The sequence below is a fragment of the Oryx dammah genome, unplaced genomic scaffold (genome assembly GCF_014754425.2).
Source record: "Oryx dammah isolate SB20612 unplaced genomic scaffold, SCBI_Odam_1.1 HiC_scaffold_11229, whole genome shotgun sequence".
In the NCBI taxonomy this organism is placed as follows: domain Eukaryota; kingdom Metazoa; phylum Chordata; class Mammalia; order Artiodactyla; family Bovidae; genus Oryx; species Oryx dammah.
In genome coordinates, this window is record NW_024080622.1 from 3,416,696 (window position 1) to 3,436,246 (window position 19,551).

At 39.7% G+C, this 19,551-nt stretch overlaps 1 non-coding gene across 1 annotated transcript; it reads right to left on the reverse strand.

The window, feature by feature from the left end:
• Positions 1 to 11,594: 11,594 nt before the first annotated feature.
• TRNAC-ACA lies at positions 11,595 to 11,666 on the reverse strand. The gene has a single exon. It is a non-coding gene; the product is annotated as a tRNA-Cys (tRNA).
• Between the last annotated feature and the right edge of the window lie 7,885 nt (positions 11,667 to 19,551).

Here is a 19,551-nt window from a genome sequence, read left to right on the forward strand (position 1 = left end):
CTATTGTTTTCCTCTATTTCTTTGCATTGTCCATTTATGAAGGCCTTCTTATGTTTCCTTGTTATTCTCTGGAACTCTTCATTCAGTTGGTATATCTTTAATATATTTACAGTGTCTCAATTTACCATAAGTTCTATCTAATTCAAAAATATTTAAAAAATTCACCACCCCAAAATAAAACCCTGTACTCATCAAGCAGTTTCTCTATATTCCCTGCCACCTCCCACATACTGGCAACCACCAATCTGCTCTCTGTCTCTGTGAACTTACCTATTCAGAATATTTCCTAGAAATGGAATCCTGCCATATGTGACCTATGGTTGTCTCTTTTAAAATATTCTATGAATTTACTTATTTATTTATTTGGGTGCACTGGGTCTTAGTTGTGCCATGGGAACTTTTAATTGCAGTATGTGGGATCTATTCCCTAAACAGGGATCAAACCCAGGTCCCTCACAGTGGGAGTGCAGAATGTTAGTCACTGGACCACCAGAGAAGTCCCCACATGTGAACAAGTGTGTCTGGCTTCTTTCAGTTAGCATGAGGTTTTCAAGGTTTATTCACATTGTAACATGTAATAGTGCTTCATTCCTTTTTATGGCTGAGTAATATTCCACTGCAGATGGTGACTGCAGCCATGAAATTAAAAAACACTTACTCCTTGGAAGAAAAGTTATGATCAACCTAGATAGCATATTCAAAAGCAGAGCATTACTTTGCCAACAAAGTTCCATCTAGTCAAGGCTCTGGTTTTTCCAGTGGTCATGTATGGATGTCAGAGTTGGACTGTGAAGAAAGCTGAGTGCCAAAGAATTGGTGCTTTTGAACTGTGGTGTTGGAGAAGACTCTTGAGAGTCCCTTGGACTGCAAGGAGATCCAACCAGTCCATTCTAAAGGAGATCAGCCCTGGGTGTTCATTGGAAGGAATGATGCTAAAGCTGAAACTCCAGTACTTTGGCCACCTCATGCGAAGAGTTGACTCATTGGAAAAGACTCTGATGCTGGGAAGGATTGGGAGCAGGAGGAGAAGGGGATGACAGAGGATGAGATGGCTGGATGGCATCACTGACTTGATGGACGTGAGTCTGAGTGAACTCTGGGAGTTGGTGATGGACAGGGAGGCCTGGTGTGCTGCGATTCATGGGGTTGCAAAGAGTCGGACATGACTGAGTGACTGAACTGAACTGAACTGAATATTCCATGGGCTCACAAAAGAGTTGAATATGACTTAGCATCTAAATACAAAAACAACAAATATTCCATTGTATTCATATACTTTTTAAAATCCATTTATTTGCAGATGAATATTTGGGTTGAATATTTTGGCTATTGTGAAGTGCCCCTATGAACATTAATGTGCAAGTATTTTTTTCAGTCTCTATTTTCAATTCTTTGGGTATACATATAAGAGTAGAATTTCATAGAGTAGTTCTATGTTCAACTATTTGAGGAATAGCTAAACTAATTTCCATAGTGACTGAATCATTTTACATTTCCTACCAATAATGTATGAAGTTTGCAATTTCCCCACATTCCTCACCAACATTATTTTTATTTTTTTCTTTTTTTAAATTATAGGCATTCTAGTGGGAATGCATGGAGAAGGAAATGGCAACCCACTCCAGTGTTCTTGCCTGGAGAATCCCAGGGACAGCGGAGCCTGATGGGCTGCTGTCTATGGGATTGCACAGAGTCGGATAGGAATGAAGTGACTTAGCAGCAGCAGCAGCAGTGGGAATGATGTGGTACCTCTCTGTGGTTTTGATTTACATTTCCTTAATGACTAAACTAAGATCATGGCATCTGGTCCCATCACTTCATGGCAAATAGATGGGGAAACAATGGAAACAATGTTAGAATCTATTTTTTTGATCTCCAAAATCACTGCAGATGGTGATGCAGCCATGAAATTAAAAGACGCTTACTCCTTGGAAAGAAAGTTATGACCAATCTAGATAGCATATTTAAAAGCAGAGATATTACTTTGCCAACAAAGGTCCAACTAGTCAAGGGTATAGTTTTTCCAGTGGTCATGTATGGATGTGAGAGTTGGACTGTGAAGAAAGCTGAGTGCCGAAGAATTGATGCTTTTGAACCATGGTGTTGGAGAAGACTCTTGAGAGTCCCTTGGACTGCAAGGAGATCCAACTAGGCCATCCTAAAGGAGACCAGTCCTGGGTGTTCTTTGGAAGGACTGATGCTAAAGCTGAAACTCCGGTACTTTGGCCACCTCATGGGAAGAGCTGACTCATTGGAAAAGACCCTGATGCTGGGAGGGATTGGGAGCAGGAGGAGAAGGGGACGACAGAGGATGAGATGGCTGGATGGCATCACCAGCTTGATGCACATGAGTTTGGGTGAACTCCGGGAATTGGTGATGGACAGGGAGGCCTGGCGTGCTGCAATTCATGGGGTCGCAAAGAGTCGGACACGACTGAGTGACTGAACTGAACTGAATGACTAATAAGATCAAGCATCTTTCTTTGTGCTTGCAAGCCATTTGGATATCTTCTTAGAATGTTTACTCAATTCTTTCACTCATTTTAAAGTTGTTTGTCTTTTTGTAGTTGAGTTGTAATAGTTCTTTATTTGGGGAATAAGACTATTTGCTGAGTCCAGCTCAGCAACACAGGGCAAGAGATAGGTGCCGCAGAACAAAAGAAAACACAAAGAATACAAAGAAAGATGGGACAGGGGGACTCAAGACCTTGAGGATCAACAGTCCCGACATCCAATGCCGCATCAGTTTTATTGAGCATCTTGGTATCCAGGAAGTATCTGTTTTTTAAGATAACATAAGTTCTCCACGTTCCCAGTCATGTCCCCAGTTAATGTTTTTCTTTTGCACTTCTATGTTATTTTCTATACAAAGGGCACCATTTGGCTGGGAGAAAAGATCCCGGCAGGAACATCACAGAAGCAGCTGACTCGACGTTCCTAAGTCCGGACTCCTCGCTCTCCATCTGCTAGAAGAGGTCACTCTGACCCCAGCCAATCAGCCCATGTACCCTTGTTATTTTTTATTTCTGTTTCCTGTTATTTTTTCTCATGATTTTGCAAAGACATCTGGTGAATGTTTTCCCACAACTATTATCAAATATATGATTTGCAATTATCTTCACCCATTCTGTATGTTGTCTTTTCACTTTCTTGATAATGTCCTTTGATGTACAAAAGTTTTTAATTTTGATGAAGCTCAAATTTTTTTCCTTTTTTTGCTTGTGCTTTGTGTGGATTGCCAATGTGAAGTCATGGGTATTTACCCTGTTTTCTTCTAAATTTTATAGTTTTGACTCATATTTAGGTCAATAATCCACTTTAGTTTTTGAATATGATATGAGGTAGAGGTACAACTTCACTCTTTTTGCAAATGGATATCTACTTGTCCCAGCATCATTTGTTGAACAGACTATTCTTCCCTCACTGAATGGCCTTGACACTGATGTTAAAAGTCAACTGGCCATAAATATATAGGTTATTTCTGGCTTCTCAAGTCTATCTCATTGATCCATACGTCTATCTTTATGTCAGTACGACGCTGCTTTGATTACTGTTGTTTTGTAGTGAGTTTTGAAATTGGGAAGCATAATTTTTCTTTTCCTTATTCTGTAAGTGGTCATGGTGACAAGCTGCTCTCATTTTATGTGCAGATTTAGATTATATACCTTTCAGTTCAGTTCAATTCATTTCAGTCGCTCAGTAGTGTCTGACTCTTTGCGACCCCATGAATCGCAGCACGCCAGGCCTCCCTGTCCATCACCATCTCCCGGAGTTCACTCAGACTCATGTCCATTGAGTCCGTGATGCCATCCAGCCATCCAGCTATTGAACTATATATAAGACGTCAGTGTGTCATCTCAAAAATGTATGTGACTGTGCCTTTAATTTCTAACAAATGGAACAGTCCTCAGAGTTTTCTGAAAAACTGTCTCCCATGTTATAATCCTCATATTGGCTCAAATAAAATTCTCTATTTCTCCATTAGACTAATTATTATTGATTTTTATCAGTAAATTTTTATAGAAGCATTAACTAATACTTCAGTGTACTAGGCACATACTTAACAGACATATCTACCAAAGCTAGCACGGAAATCACTCTGTTGGAGTTGGGATAATATGAAGATAATAGAGAATGTGTCCCCATGAAAAAGTCTATCTGTATTGAGAGAGAATAACATCAATTTACAGAGGAAAGTGGGTTAGAGAAATGGCAGGGGAAAAATAAAAACAGAGTATTTGAAAGAGCAGTTTCAAACTGTAATACTGATTTAGTTCTTGATTTATGGAGTGTCTAAAACTAGACCTACTCATGAAATTTCTAGTGTGATAAACCAATATATTGGTCTTCCCAGGTATCACAGTGGTAAAAAGCCTTCCTGCTAATGCAGGTGAGGCTCGTTCAGTCCCTGGGTCAGGAAGATCCCCTGGAGGAGGAAATGGCACCCCACTCCAGTACTCTTGCCTGGGAAAACCCATGGACAGAGGAGCCTGGAGGGCTACAGCCCATGGGGTCGCAGAGTGGGACATGGCTTAACGACTGAGCAAGCATGTGCATACACAAACCAATATATTGGCCTTGTAATTAAACTACTCTGATTTTGATTTCTGTTGTTTGAAACTGAAAGAATCCCATTGAATACAGATTCATTTTCCATGTGGGAAGTTCTCTGAAATGAGCTTGAAGGTATTTTAGCAACATGCCCAAGCAAGACATTTGCATTCAAGACAATGTTGGTAATATGAGTAAAACATAAGGGATAAACATAATTATCCACAGATGTGATTATCTACAAATGAAAATGAGAGAGAGAATTTTACAGAAGTGTTTTATTGAACCAGTGTTTTGGAGAAAACATCTTCTGCATTATATTTCAGATATTCAAGAAGAAAATTTTAAATTATCTCTGGTATGCAGAAAGCTTAGATAGCTCCAGAGACTGGTCTTATCTCTTTACAAATGTCATTGAAAATACTTAAAATATTTTTGAAAATTTCACAGTGGTTTTTACAACAACTTAGAGACCACATAGCACATAGTTCTTGCTGTTGTTCAGTCACTCACTCATGTTCAACTCTTTGCACCCCCATAGACTGCAGCATGCCAGGCTTCTCCATCCTTTAGCATCTCTCAGAACTTGCTTGAACTCATGTCCATTAGGTCAGTGATGCCTTCCAAACATCTCATCCTCTGTCAACCCCTTCTCCTCCTGCCCTCAATCTTTCCCAGCATCAGGGTCATTTCCAATGAGTCCACTCTTCGCATCATGTGGCTATGGTATTGAAGTATTCAGCTTCAGCATCAGTCCTTCCAGTGAATGTTCATGGTTGATTTCCTTTAGGACTGACTGGTTTGATCTCCTTGCCATCCAAGTGATTCTCAAGAGTCTTATCCAGCATCATAGTTCAAAAGCATCAGTTCTTCAGTGCTCAGCCTTCTTTTTGGTCCAACTCTCACATTCGTACATGGCTACTGGAAAAACAATAGCTTTGACCATACGGACCTTTGCTGGCAAAGTGATGTCTCTGCTTTTGAATACACAGCCTAGGTTTGTCATAGCTTTTCTCCCAAGGAGCAAGTGTCTTTTAATTTCATGGCTGGAGTCACTATCTGCAGTGATTTTGGAGCTCAAGAAAATAAAATCTGTTACTGTTTCCATTGTTTCCCCATCTGTTTGCCATGAAGTGATGGGACCAGATGCCATAATCTTTGTCTTTTGAATGTTGAGTTTTAAGCCAGCTATTTTGCTCTCCTCTTTCACTTTCATCAAGAGATTCTTTAGTTCCTCTTTGCTTTCTGCCATAAGGGTGATATCATTTGCATATCTGAGGTTATTGCTATTTCTCCCAGCAATCTTGATTCCAGCTTATGCTTCATCCAGCCCAGCATTTCGCATGATGTACACTGCACAGAAGTTAAATAAGCAGAGTGACAAGGTACAGCCTTGTCTTACTCCTTTCTCAATTTTGAACTAGTTCATTGTTCCATGTTCAGTTCTAACTGTTGCTTTACCTTGCTAGCATGTGAAATGAGAGCAACTATCTGGTAGTTTGAACATTCTTTGGCACTGCCCTTCTTTAGGACTGCAGTGAAAATTGAACTGTTCAAGTCCTGTGGCCACTGCTAAGTTTTCCAAATTTGCTGCCATATTGAGTGTAGCACTGTAGCAAAATCAGCTTTTAGGATTTGAAATAGCTCAGCTGGAATTCCATCACCTCCACTAGCTTTGTTCATAGTAATCCTTCCTAAGGCCCATTTGACTTCACACTCCAGGATGTCTGGTTCTAGGTGAGTGACCACACCATTGTGGTTATCCACATCATTAAGACCTTTTTTGTACAGTTCTTCTGTGTATTCTTGCCACCTCTCCTTAATATCTTCTGCTTTTCTTAAGTCCTTACCATTTGTAGTTTAAAAAAATTTTGAGTCATATTAAGGTATTAAAAATTAATTTGGAGCCCTGCTTAACTTATCTTTTCATTCCCTGGATCACTGATTAAAGATTGCCCTTTACAATCTAAATGATAAATTTCTAAGCAATAGGACCTGATCCTTTCTCAAGTGAAAATTATTAAAAGACAGTATATTTCTGTGATTTAAAAAATGTGATTATGATTTAAAAAAAGCCTCTTTTTTCTTGAAATCTGCATTCTTATTACTCTTTTCAAGGTATTTTAGGTAAGCTAACTGCACAGAAAATAGCCATTAGTAAAATGTGAGAGAAAGATGGATCATTCTCATTTATATGTACAGTTGTTACAGTGAAATTATTAGTCTCTCGGTCATGTCTGATTCTTTGTAGCCCCATGGACTATAGCCCACCAGGCTCCTCTGTTGATGGAATTCTCCAGGCAAGAATACTGGAGTGGTAACCTTTCCCTTCTCCAGTGGATCTTTCCAACCCAGGGATCAAACTCATATCTCCTGCATCGCAGGCAAATTCTTTACTATCTGAGCCACCAGGGAAGGCCAAGTCCTTAAAAAACAATCCCCAAACATAATAAATCACCTTGGTAACTCATGGTTGAACTAGGAGGTTTTCCTTAGTGCACAAGTCTTAATGAAGAGAGTTCACCAAGCTAGAGATATCCACAAGAGATCTGACATCAAATTTAAGATACCCCAGTTGCTACTGATTTCTTTTGTTTACTGTTTACATGGTATACCTTTATTTAGATGTTTGCTTTCAACTTGCCTATATTGTTATATTTATATTGGGTGTCTTTGGACAAAATAAAGTTAGATGGTGTGTCTATTCTGATAAGCTCTGTCTTTTAATTAATGTGTTTAATGGATTTATATTGAAAGAAAATACTGGTATGCTTGAATTTTAGTCTGCCATTTAATTATATTTTCTGTTTGTGCCCCCCTTTTCAATCCTTTGTCCCCCTTTCCTGCTTTGTTTTGGATTATTTGAATATTTTTTGTATTCCATCTGAGCTCATTTATGATTTTTATCACTATGTCTCTTGGTGGTTTTTTTTTTTTTTTTTTTTTTTTATTTAGTTAAAACTATAGATTGCAATATTCATATATATACTTTTCAGAATCTACTTAGAATACATATTTTAACATTTCAAATGAAATGTAGCCAACTTATCAGTCTTCATGTCTTTTCACTCTCTTTCCTTTGTCTTATAGGTGCCTTATATATTATATCTTCACACATTGAAAACCCATCAAATGATGGTATGGTTTTCAGTTTCAATCAAGTATTTTTAAGAGTAAAGGGGAATGATAGTCTACTATGTTTATGCAAATATTTACCATTTCTGTTGCTCTTCTTTTATTTTTTTTTTTTTTCAAATAAACCATACCAGTTCCTGTGTAGTGCAAGTACCTGTAATACCAAAATAGTCTTGACTCCTTCTTCCCTCCACTTGTACTAGTATAGTCATTATTTCAATTATGTATAAACATACAACTATAGATACCCCATGGACAATAGGCTCTTCTGTCCATGGAATTTTCCAAGCAAGAATACTAGAGTGAGATGCCATTTCCTCCTCCAGGGGATCTTCCTGACCCAGGAATTGAACCCGCCTGTCTTGTAACTTCTGCATTGGCAGTCGGGTTCTTTTACCACTGTGCCACCTGGGAAGGCCTATCAGTTCAGTTCAGTTGCTCAGTAGTGTCCGACTCTTTGTGACCCCATGAACCGCAGCACTCCAGGGCTCCCTACCATCACCAAATCCTGGAGTTCATTCAGACTCACATTCACTGAGTCAGTGATACCATCCAGCCATCTCATCTTCTGCTGTCCCCTTCTCCTCCTGCCCCCAATCCCTCCCAGCAGAGAGTATTTTCCAATGAGTCAACTCTTCACGTGAAGACCTACAAGACCTTTTAGAACTAACACCCAAGAAAGATGTCCTTTTCATTATAGGGGACTGGAATGCAAAAGAAGGAAGTCAAGAAACACCTGGAATAACAGGCAAATTTGGCCTTGGAATTCGGAATGAAGCAGGGCAAAGACTAATAGAGTTTTGCCAAGAAAATGCACTGGTCATAGCAAACACCCTCTTCCAACAACACAAGAGAAGACTCTACACATGGACATCACCAGATGGTCAACACCAAAATCAGATTGATTATATTCTTTGCAGCCAAAGATGGAGAAGCTCTATACAGTCAACAAAAACAAGACCAGGAGCTGACTGTGGCTCAGATCATGAACTCCTTATTACCAAATTCAGACTCAAATTGAAGAAAGTAGGGAAAACCGCTAGACCATTTAGGTATGACCTAAATCAAATCCCTTATGATTATACAGTGGAAGTGAGAAATACATTTAAGGGCCTAGATCTGATAGATAGAGTGCCTGATGAACTATGGAATGAAGTTCATGACATTGTACAGGAGACAGGGAACAAGACCATCCCCATGGAAAAGAAATGCAAAAAAGCAAAATGGCTGTCTGGGGAGGCCTTACAAATAGCTGTGAAAAGAAGACAGGTGAAAAGCAAAGGAGAAAAGGAAAGATATAAGCATCTGAATGCAGAGTGCCAAAGAATAGCAAGAAGAGATAAGAAAGCCTTCTTCAGCAATCAATGCAAAGAAATAGAGGAAAAGAACAGAATGGGAAAGACTAGAGATCTTTTCAAGACAATTAGAGATACCAAGGAAACATTTCATGCAAAGATGGGCTCGATAAAGGACAGAAATGGTATGGACCTAACAGAAGCAGAAGAAATTAAGAAGAGGTGGCAAGAATACACGGAAGAACTGTACAAAAAAGATCTTCACGACCCAGATAATCATGATGGTGTGATCACTCATCTAGAGCCAGACATCCTGGAATGTGAAGTCAAGTGGGCCTTAGAAAGCATCACTACGAACAAAGCTAGTGGAGGTGATGGAATTCCAGTTGAGCTGTTTCAAATCCTGAAAGATGATAGTGTGAAAGTGTTGCACTCAATATGCCAGCACATTTGGAAAACTCAGCAGTGGCCACAGGACTGGAAACGGTCAGTTTTCATTCCAATTCCAAAGAAAGGCAATGCCAAAGAATGCTCAAACTACCACACAATTGCATTCATCTCAAACGCTAGTAATGCTCAAAATTCTCCAAGCCAGGCTTCAGCAATACCTGAACCGTGAACTTCCAGATGTTCAAGCTGGTTTTAGAAAAGGCAGAGGAACCAGAGATCAAATTGCCAACATCTGCTGGATCATGGAAAAAGTAAGAGAGTTGCAGAAAAACATCTATTTCTGCTTCATTGACTATGTCAAAGCCTTTGACTGTGTGGATCACAAGAAACTGTGGAAAATTCTGAAAGAGATGAGAGTGCCAGACCACCTAACCTGCCTCTTGAGAAATCTGTATGCAGGTCAGGAAGCAACAGTTAGACCTGGACATGGAACAATAGACTGGTTCCCAATAGGAAAAGGAGTATGTCAAAGCTGTATATTGTCACCCTGCTTATTTAACTTATATGCGGAGTACATCATGAGAAATGCTGGAATGGAAGAAACACAAGCTGGAATCAAGATTGTGGGGAGAAATATCAATAACCTCAGATATGCATTGACACCACCCTTATGGCAGAAATTGAAGAGGAGCTAAAAAGCCTCTTGATGAAAGTGAAAGAGGGGAATGAAAAAGTTGGCCTAAAGCTCAACATTCAGATAACAAAGATCATGGCATCTGGTCCCATCACTTTATGAGAAATAGATGGGGAAACAGTGGAAACAGTGTCAGACTTTATTTTTTTTGGGCTCCAAAATCACTGCAGATGGTGACTGCAGCCATGAAATTAAGAGACACTTACTCCTTGGAAGAAAAGTTATGACTAACCTAGATAGCATATTCAAAAGCAGAGACATTAGTTTGCTGACTAAGGTCCATCTAGCCAAGGCTATGGTTTTTCCTGTGGGCATGTATGGATGTGACAGTTGGTCTGTGAAGAAGGCTGAGCGCCGAAGCATTGATGCTTTTGAACTGTGGTGTTGGAGAAAACTCCTGAGAGTCCCTTGGACTGCAAGGAGGTCCAACCAGTCCATTCTGAAGGAGATTAGCCCTGGGATTTCTTTGGAAGGAATGATGTTAAAGCTGAAGCTCCAGTACTTTGGCCACCTCACGTGAAGAATTGACTCATTGGAAAAGACTCTGATGCTGGGAGGGATTGGGGGCAGGAGGAGAAGGGGACGACCGAAGATGAGATGGCTGGATGGCATCACTGACTCAGTGGACATGAGTCTGAGTGAACTCCGGGAGATGGTGATGAACAGGGAAGCCTGGCGTGCTGCGATTCATGGGGTCGCAAAGAGTTCGACACGACCGAGTGACTGAACTGAACTGAATACAGGGGATGTGGGTTTGAGTCCTGTTCTGGGAAGATTCCACATGCCATGGAGCAAGGGAGCCTGTGTGACACAACTGCTGAGCCAGTGCACTGCGACTACTGAAGCCTGTGCACCTAGAGCCTGTGCTCTGCAACAAGAGAAGCCACCTCAATAAGAAACCTGTTTACCACAACAAAGAGTAGCCCCTGCTCACCACAACTAGAGAAACCCCAGTGAGCAGCAACTAAGACCCAGTGAATCCAAAAACACCAAATTTGCAATTATTAAACACACACACACACACACATACACACACACAAACCTCAGAGGTGTATCTATAGGGCTTATGATGACCCAGTAGGAAAAGAATTCCATCTTCCCCTAAATTCTATATTTTAGGATATGAAGAGGAGATTAAAAATGGCCCACACTGTTAAACATATGCAACTTTACCTATGACGTGTATTATGAAAACTCTTGACCACCCAGCACTTAGTATATCACTGGGACATGGCTGACTTACAACCACCTGGAGATCTCAGATCTCTTCCTCCCTCCCACCATCTCCTATTTGCCTGACTCTTAGTTATTATTACTACCACCCTCACTTCCAAAGAAAGACCCTGCTCCTTGGTCTACCAAGCCTCTTCATCCTTCAGATCTCTAATGAAAGTGAAAGAAAGTGAAGTCACTCAGTCGTGTCCAACTCTTTGAGACCCCATGGACTGTAGCCTACCAGGCTCCTCAGTCCATGGAATTTTCCAGGCAAGGGTACTGGAGTGGGTTGCCATTTCCTTCTCCAGGTGATCTTCCCAACCCAGGGATTGAACCTGGGTCTCCAGCATTGTAGGCAGATGCTTTACCATCTGAGCCACCAGGGATGCTCAAATTGGAGGTCTTGCCTTTCACAAGCCTCAGGATACTAAGTCATTTTCCATGAACCGATTGTGTGCAGAACCCTTTAGAGAATACCTGGGTGAGACAGATCACATTAGTAAGATGAATACTTTTGACCTTTACCTCCACTTCAACCCCTAGCATCCACACTAGCTAATTCATGTTTTAATTGAAATAAACATCAAGAGAAGCCTTGGAGGAATTCTCCAACACTCCAGTAGTTAAGACTCTGTGCTTCCACTACAGAGGGCATGGTTTCAATCCCTGCTCAGGGGACTAAGATCCCACATGCCACATGGCACAGCCCTATTCTCTGCCCACACTCACCCCACCCCACCCCCCAAAAAACAAACAGAGCAGTCTTGGAAAGCAAACAAAGAAAAGAGTAAATACAGGAAAGGTTTTGTCAAGTGAGTATATGAGTTCATGCCTCAGTGATTTTTGCTGGCAGCTGGCTTCCTCTCTTGTTGGCATTCTAGTCACTCTCTGGGTATTTTAAAAAGTCCACTTTTTCCTCTATAGGTGTTTACCTTTTGAATTTGTAAAATAAAAACCCATTGTGGGCACGGATCATAAAATTTACTTTTTAAATTGGGGACTATAATTTTTACTTTCATGTCACCTTATAGGAACACAAACTATCCTCCCACATTTCCACCTTCACTTTCAAGAGTCCTGTTATTCTTAAACTAGGAGACTCACTGTCACTCTAGGAGGGGGTCAGACATCCCAGTTTATTCAAATGACACTTAGGAATTCACTCTTTCCTGACTCATCTTTTCCTAACATCTTCTTAAGTTAGAAACTGTGAAGGGTGTGATATTTTAAACTGCTTGCAAGCTAGCAAGTTACCCTACTGCAGGTTTTTATATACACACTGGCAGAAAACAGGAGAGGTCTTTGTCAAAAATAAAAATGTGAACTAACAGCAAAGACAGCAGCCACAGTAACTTCCTAGCTCTAGTTCCCTGAGCTCCAACCTCCAGACCGTGACACAGGGAGGATCAGAAGTTGCCCTACACATGCTTTTGAGGTGCAATATGCAAGATGAAGCCCAACTTGAGGAGACTGTGATCTTACATGCTGGCAAATCTACACTTTGTTCATTGTTCATCTGAATGTAAGCAAATGTTTCTGGGGAAAGACATACGTAAATCCCGTGAAGGGAGTCACCGTTTTGATCTGTACTTATCTGGAAATGCAAATATGTCTGCTGTAGAGGGAGGCCCCATCTCTATCCTCCTAGGGCTGCCTGCTTGCTTTCCTGGGTAGATAGTTCTGGAGCACATGGACTAAACATACACGAGTGCTGCAGATCCATGGAAAATTGTCTTTTAACGTCTCTTAAATTGGTCCCCATGCTCACCAAGTTCTGCTTTTGGACATGTCATTACATTTGTCTTTTTAAAAAGTCTCATACTTTCCAATAATTTCAATTGTTGAAGACTCAAACTAAGTGTAGCTAATTTCCTCAATGTAAACAAACTCTTGGCAACAAACTTAAAGTGATCATCAGAATATTTTGGCAGAATTTACAGCAACATGGATGAATCTAGAGATTATCATACTAAGTGAAGTTAATCAGAAAGACAAATATGATATAATTTATATGTGCATTCTAACATATGATGCAAAGGAACTTATCTATGAAACAGAAACAGACTCGTAGACATAGAGAAACAGACTCGAGGTTGTCAAGGGGGAGACTGGGAAGGGATGGATCAGGAGTTTGGATGCAAAGTGTTATGTATAGAATGGATAAACAGTGAGATCCTACTGTAGAGCACAGGGAACTATATTCTATATCCTGTAACAAACCACAATGGAAAAAACTTATAACTGAATCATTTGTGCAGTAGAAATTAACTTAACATTGGAAATCAACTATGCTCAGTGGCTTCAGTCATTTCTGATTCTATGTGGTGCCATGAACCGCAGCCCACAAGGCTCCTTGGTCCATGCGATCTCCCAGATGAGAATACTGGACTAGGTTGCCATTCCCTTCTCCAGGGGATCTTCCTGACCCAGGGACTGAAACTCCATTTCCTATGTCTCCAGTATTGCAGGTGATTTGTTTACCACTGAGCCACTGAGGAAGCCCCAAAATCAGCTATACTTCAATAAAATACAAAAGAAAAAGAATATTTTGGCAGAAGACAATGATAGATGGTATATTACACAGTGATCTTGTGCTGAAGTGATATGAAAGATTCAAATCTCTCATAATTTATTTTAAAGATGGCCTATTATACTAGCTATTAAGAATTTGTCTTGAATATTTCTATTTGTGTAAAAAAGGGAGTAAGAATATATGTGTAATTTCTTGTGTCTGGATTTCATTAGTTGTCTAAGGAAATACTATTTAGTGATTGACAGATTGGTACAATACTTTGGATTATTATGCAGAAAATATTCATTTCCTTCCCCATTCTATTGTAGATAGATTATACTTTTTAGGCTTAGCCATGTGATTTGCTTTGGCTAATGAAACACTGGTATTGCTTGAATGCAAGTTAATGTATCTTACACAGGGTGAAGCTAAACAAACCAAAATGTCAGAGTTTGGAGCAGGGAAAGGTTTATTGCAGGACCAAAGAAGAAGGCAGTCTGTGCTCAAAAAATTCAAACTCCCATATGGGTTTTCATGAAAGAGTTTTTATAGGTGAAATTTGAAGTGAGGATTGATGGGTGTGTAATTTTCTTCTAATTGGTGGATGGTGAGGTAACAGAGTGGTATTCCAGGAATCTTGTGCTCACCCACCTGGGTGAGGGCCTTAGTTCCTATAGAAGAACTCAGATTTATTGTTATGTATGCCCCTTGGGGAGGAACCAGGACCATGCTTTATCATGGTAGTATTGTTTCCTTGAAAAAAAAAAATTTTTTTTTTTTTTTTTCAAATTTCTCTTTGGTTGTGCTGAGTCTTCATTGCTGCACGGGCTTTGCTCTAATTGTGGTGAGTCAGGGCTACTCTCTAGTTGGGGTGCCTAGGCTTTGCATGGGCTTCTCATTACAGCGGCTTCTTTTGTTGCAGAGAATGGGCTGTAGGGTTCACAGGCTTCAGTAGTTGTGGCTCCCAGGCTCTACAGCACAATGCTCAATAGTTGCAGCACACAGGTTGAATTGCTCTGAGGCATGTGGGATCTTCCCAGACTAGGGACTGAACCTGTGTCTCCTGCACTGGCTGGCAGATTCTTTATCACTAAGCCACCAGGGAAGCCTTGCAGCATTGTTTCCTAACTGCCTCTCCATTGTTTCTGCATTCCTTCCCTTCCCTAATTAGGGAATCTGTTTGAATCTGCCCTTTGGAACTCAGGGAATGTTTTAGAAGCTAAAGTCTTTTTTTCTTCCAAAGAAGAAATGGGGACATAGAAAGGCTTGGGGTGCTATTCAGTTTCACTAGCAAACGGACAAGAGCAGAGGTCTGAAATATATTTGACTTGGTTCTTATTCTACCGTTTGCCTAAAGAATATACACCAACAGAAACTTCTTCAGCCTGAGTTCTAAGGCAAGACATGGAAACAGACATGTTCCTAGCTTGAATCTTGGAGCCCAAGCAGCTAAGCCCCAGTGTGAAACAGAGTTATCCCTGACCACAGAGAAACAGGTAAGAAAAACAAGTCATTATTGTAAGCCACTGGGTGTTGGTGGTTTTTTAATACAGCATTATTTTGGCACTAGCTGGCTCAGCATTGGGAAGAAAAATTTTCACTCAGTATTCTTTTGCAATTTTTGCATTTTGAACCATGTAAATGCACTATTAAAAAATTTTTTTTAATGTATCCTGTTATGCACATATGCCAAAATGACTGAGGATATAGATAAGGGTAATCTTCAGAATATTAAATAGTTTCTTCATGTCCATGTCTTTCCATTTCCTTATCTTGGACCCAAGATGATGTTTGCAAGAAAACAAGTATAAAAAGAATATTTTTAAAGAATCTGGGTAATATCTTTAAAATTCTGAGGGAATTTCATTTTCAACATAAAATTCTGTACCTAGCTGACTGATCAATCCAGTGTGAAGGTAGAACAGTTAGTCATTTTCACTAGTTGTACCAGTTAGTGCTACAAAATGAGTTTACAACTTTTTAAAAATTATTATTCAAAATGATTTTAACCATACTTCACATGTACTTTGATGGCTATAAATCTTCTTCTTTTTGAAAAAAGGAAAATAACAAATGTTAATGAAAATGTGGAGAAATTGCTATACATTCTTGATAGTACTGCTAACACACACACAAAAAGAGTTTGGCATTTCCTCAAAAAGCTAAACATAGAATTACTGTATGACTCAGTAATTTCACTAGTAAGCATATACCTGAAGGAACTGAAAGCAGGAACTTAATCAGATGCTTGTACACCAGTATTCATTATCTCTTTATTCACATTAGCCAAAAGGTGGAAACAATTCCATCAACAAATGCATAGATAAACTATGGTATATATGGTCAATAGAATATTATTCAATCATAAAAAGAGTCTTAAAAGGAATGAAGTTCTGACACATGCTACAACATTGCATGAACCTTGAAAACATAATGCTAAGTGAAATAAACCAGATGTGTGTGTGTGTTAGCTGCTCTGTCATGTCCAGCTCTTTGCAACTCCATGGACAGTAGCCCACCAGACCCCTTGGTCTTCTGTCCATGAAATTTTCCAGGCAAGAATACTGGAAAGAGTTACCATTCCCTTCTCCAGGGGATCTTCCTGACCCAGGGGTCAAACCCGAGTCTCTCGCCTTGCAGGCAGATTCTTTACCACTGAAGGCACTAGGGAAGTTCAAGCCAGATACAAATAGATAACTATTCAGTTCAGTTCAGTTCAGTAGCTCAGTCGTGTCCGACTCTTTGCAACCCCATGAATCGCAGCACGCCAGGCCTCCCTGTTCATCACCATCTCCCGGAGTTCGCTCAGACTCATGTCCACTGAGTCAGTGATGCCATCCAGCCATCTCATCCATGGTCGTCCCTTTCTCCTCCTGCCCCCAATCCCTCCCAGCATCAGAGTCTTTTCCAATGAGTCAACTCTTTGCATGAGGTGGCCAAAGTATTGGAGTTTCAGCTTTAGCATCATTCCTTCCAAAGAAATCCTAGGGTTGATCTCCTTCAGAATGGATTGGTTGGATCTCCTTGCAGTCCAAGGGACTCTCAAGAGTCTTCTCCAACACCATAGTTCAAAAGCATCAATTCTTCGGTGCTCAGCCTTCTTCACAGTCCAACTCTCACATCCATACATGACCACAGGAAAAACCATAGCCTTGACTAGACGGACCTTAGTTGGCAAAGTAATGTCTCTGCTTTTGAATATGCTATCTAGGTTGGTCATAACTTTTCTTCCAAGGAGTATTGGTCATAGCAAACACCCTCTTCCAACAACACAAGAGAAGACTCTACACACGGACATCACCAGATGGTCAATGCTGAAATCAGATTGATTATATTCTTTGCAGCCAAAGATGGAGAAGCTCTATACAGTCAACAAAAACAAGACCAGGAGCTGACTGTGGCTCAGATCATGAACTCCTTATTGCCAAATTCAAACTTAAATTCAAGAAAGTAGGGAAAACCGCTAGACCATTCAGGTATGACCTAAATCAAATCCCTTATGATTATACAGTGGAAGTGAGGAATAGATTTAAGGGCCTAGATCTGATAGATAGAGTGCCTGATGAACTATGGAATGAGGTTCGTGACATTGTACAGGAGACAGGGATTAAGACCATCCCCATAGATAACTATTATATGATCTATTTACATGAAACATCTAGAATGGGTACATTGATACAGACAGAAAGGAGATAGAGGTTATCAGATGCTGGAGGGAGGGTTGGGGGAGTTATTGCTTAGAGTATTTCTTTGAGATGAAAAAGTTATGGAACTAGGTAGGGGTAATGGTACAACATTGTGAATGTTATTAATACCACTGAATTATATAAAAAAGAAAATACCACTGGATTATATGCTTAAAATGGTTAAAATGGTACATTTTATGGTGTATATAAACTACAACCTTTAAAAGTAATAATGTAATACTCTGGAAACCATTGATGATACACTTTATGTGAATTGTATAGTGTATGAACTATATTTCAGCAGTAAAACTACTTAGGAAGAAAAGACATTCACAATTTCAACCTTGCTGAAAAAGAGACAACACTGTGTGTGCTAGTAAGAACAGTTAGAACCCAGGGTAAGTATGACATACAATTATTAAGTACATGCAAGTTAGCCTATCTTGAAATCTAAAAAACAGAAAAGAAATACAAAACCAGAAATTGAGGTTGGAGCTGTTGTTCCTCAGGTCAACTGACTGCTGGAAAAAGCTATTAATCATGCAAACCTTAATTTGTTAGACTTTCTGAAATGAGGAAGAATACCACTTTAGTAATGTTTCAGAAGAGTGCAGTCAGAGGAAGATACTTATAGGGTTTTGGAGCCTTGAGTTTAAGCAGCGTAGACTGATCTTTCAAGAAGCAAAATTGACTGGGATTGGACAAAGTTTGCAACATAATAGCTTAGGATTGGTGGACACAGTGAGATGATGACCTCAAAGTGAAAACTGATAAGTCAACTATTACTTGGTAAGTAAATTTTTGTCCAGGTGGGTGATTTATTGTCCTAATAGAAGAGCTGTTTGACTAAATGAACAAATTGCTTACTTCAATAAAATTAGCTTTGCAAAAATGTCTAAAAATAAGTAGTTAGTTATTTATTGATTTATTATCTTTCTAGAAAAAAATTTCTGAGGAAAATGTTCTCTGTCCCAAAAGTTAAGCTATGTGGATGAGGTGGCTAGGAAGAGTGAACAAACCTTACACAGAGAGGCCTAGTCACTCACTTTATCTCACTTCTTTCTTAGTCTACATCAATGATTAGCAAACTATAGCCTGTGAACCAAATCTGAGCCTCTGAATATTTTTGTACAACCCATTAGCTAAAAATGGCTTTTGCATTTTTTAATCATTGAAAAATTAAAGGAGAATTTCTTCATGATATGAAAATTATAAGAAAATCAAATTTTCTATGAATAAATCAAATGTCTACAAATAAGGTTTTATTGGGAAATTGTCACACCATTCATTTATGCATTGTCTATGGTTGCTTTTAAACTACAACGACAGAGCTGAGTAGTTAACAACAGAGGCTGTATGGCCTGCCAAGCACTACCTGGGTAATTTAGAAATAACTTGCTGACCCTGGTTGAATAACAGGAGGCATACTACCAAAGGGTTACCTAGCTATTTGAAAAAAGGAAAGAAAAGAGAAATGTACATGTTGAAAAGTGGGAAGAAAAAAGGTTAAAGAAATTCATCTAGTTCTGAGGAGGCAACTAAATCAAAGGTAACTGGATCAGAGATACTCTACTCATTTACGAGCACCTTAAAGAAAAAATGGGTTGATGGGATGTGGGGAAGAGAGAGAGTTTCAAGAGAGAGGTGATATATATTCAAGAGGGAGGTTTTATATTATATATATATATATAATTGTGACTGATGGTATTGTTGTACAGCAGAAAACAACACAACGTTGTGAAGCAATTTTCCTCCAATTAAAAAATGTGTGCTCAGTCCCTTCAGTAATGGCCAACTCTTTGCGACCTTATGTACTATAGCCAGACATGCTCCTCTGTTCATGGCATTTTCCAGGCGATAAAAAAAAAAAAAATCTTGTGACTTCCCTGGTGGTCTAGCAGTTAGGAATCTGCCTTGCAATGGCAGAGAACAAGGGTTCGATCCATGGTTAAGGAACTAAAATCCCACATGCAGCGGGGCCACTAAGCCTGCACCTCAACTACTGAGCCTGTTTGCTCTAGAGCCTGTGCTCCACAACTAGAAAGAAGCCTGTGCACTGCAACCAAGAGCCCA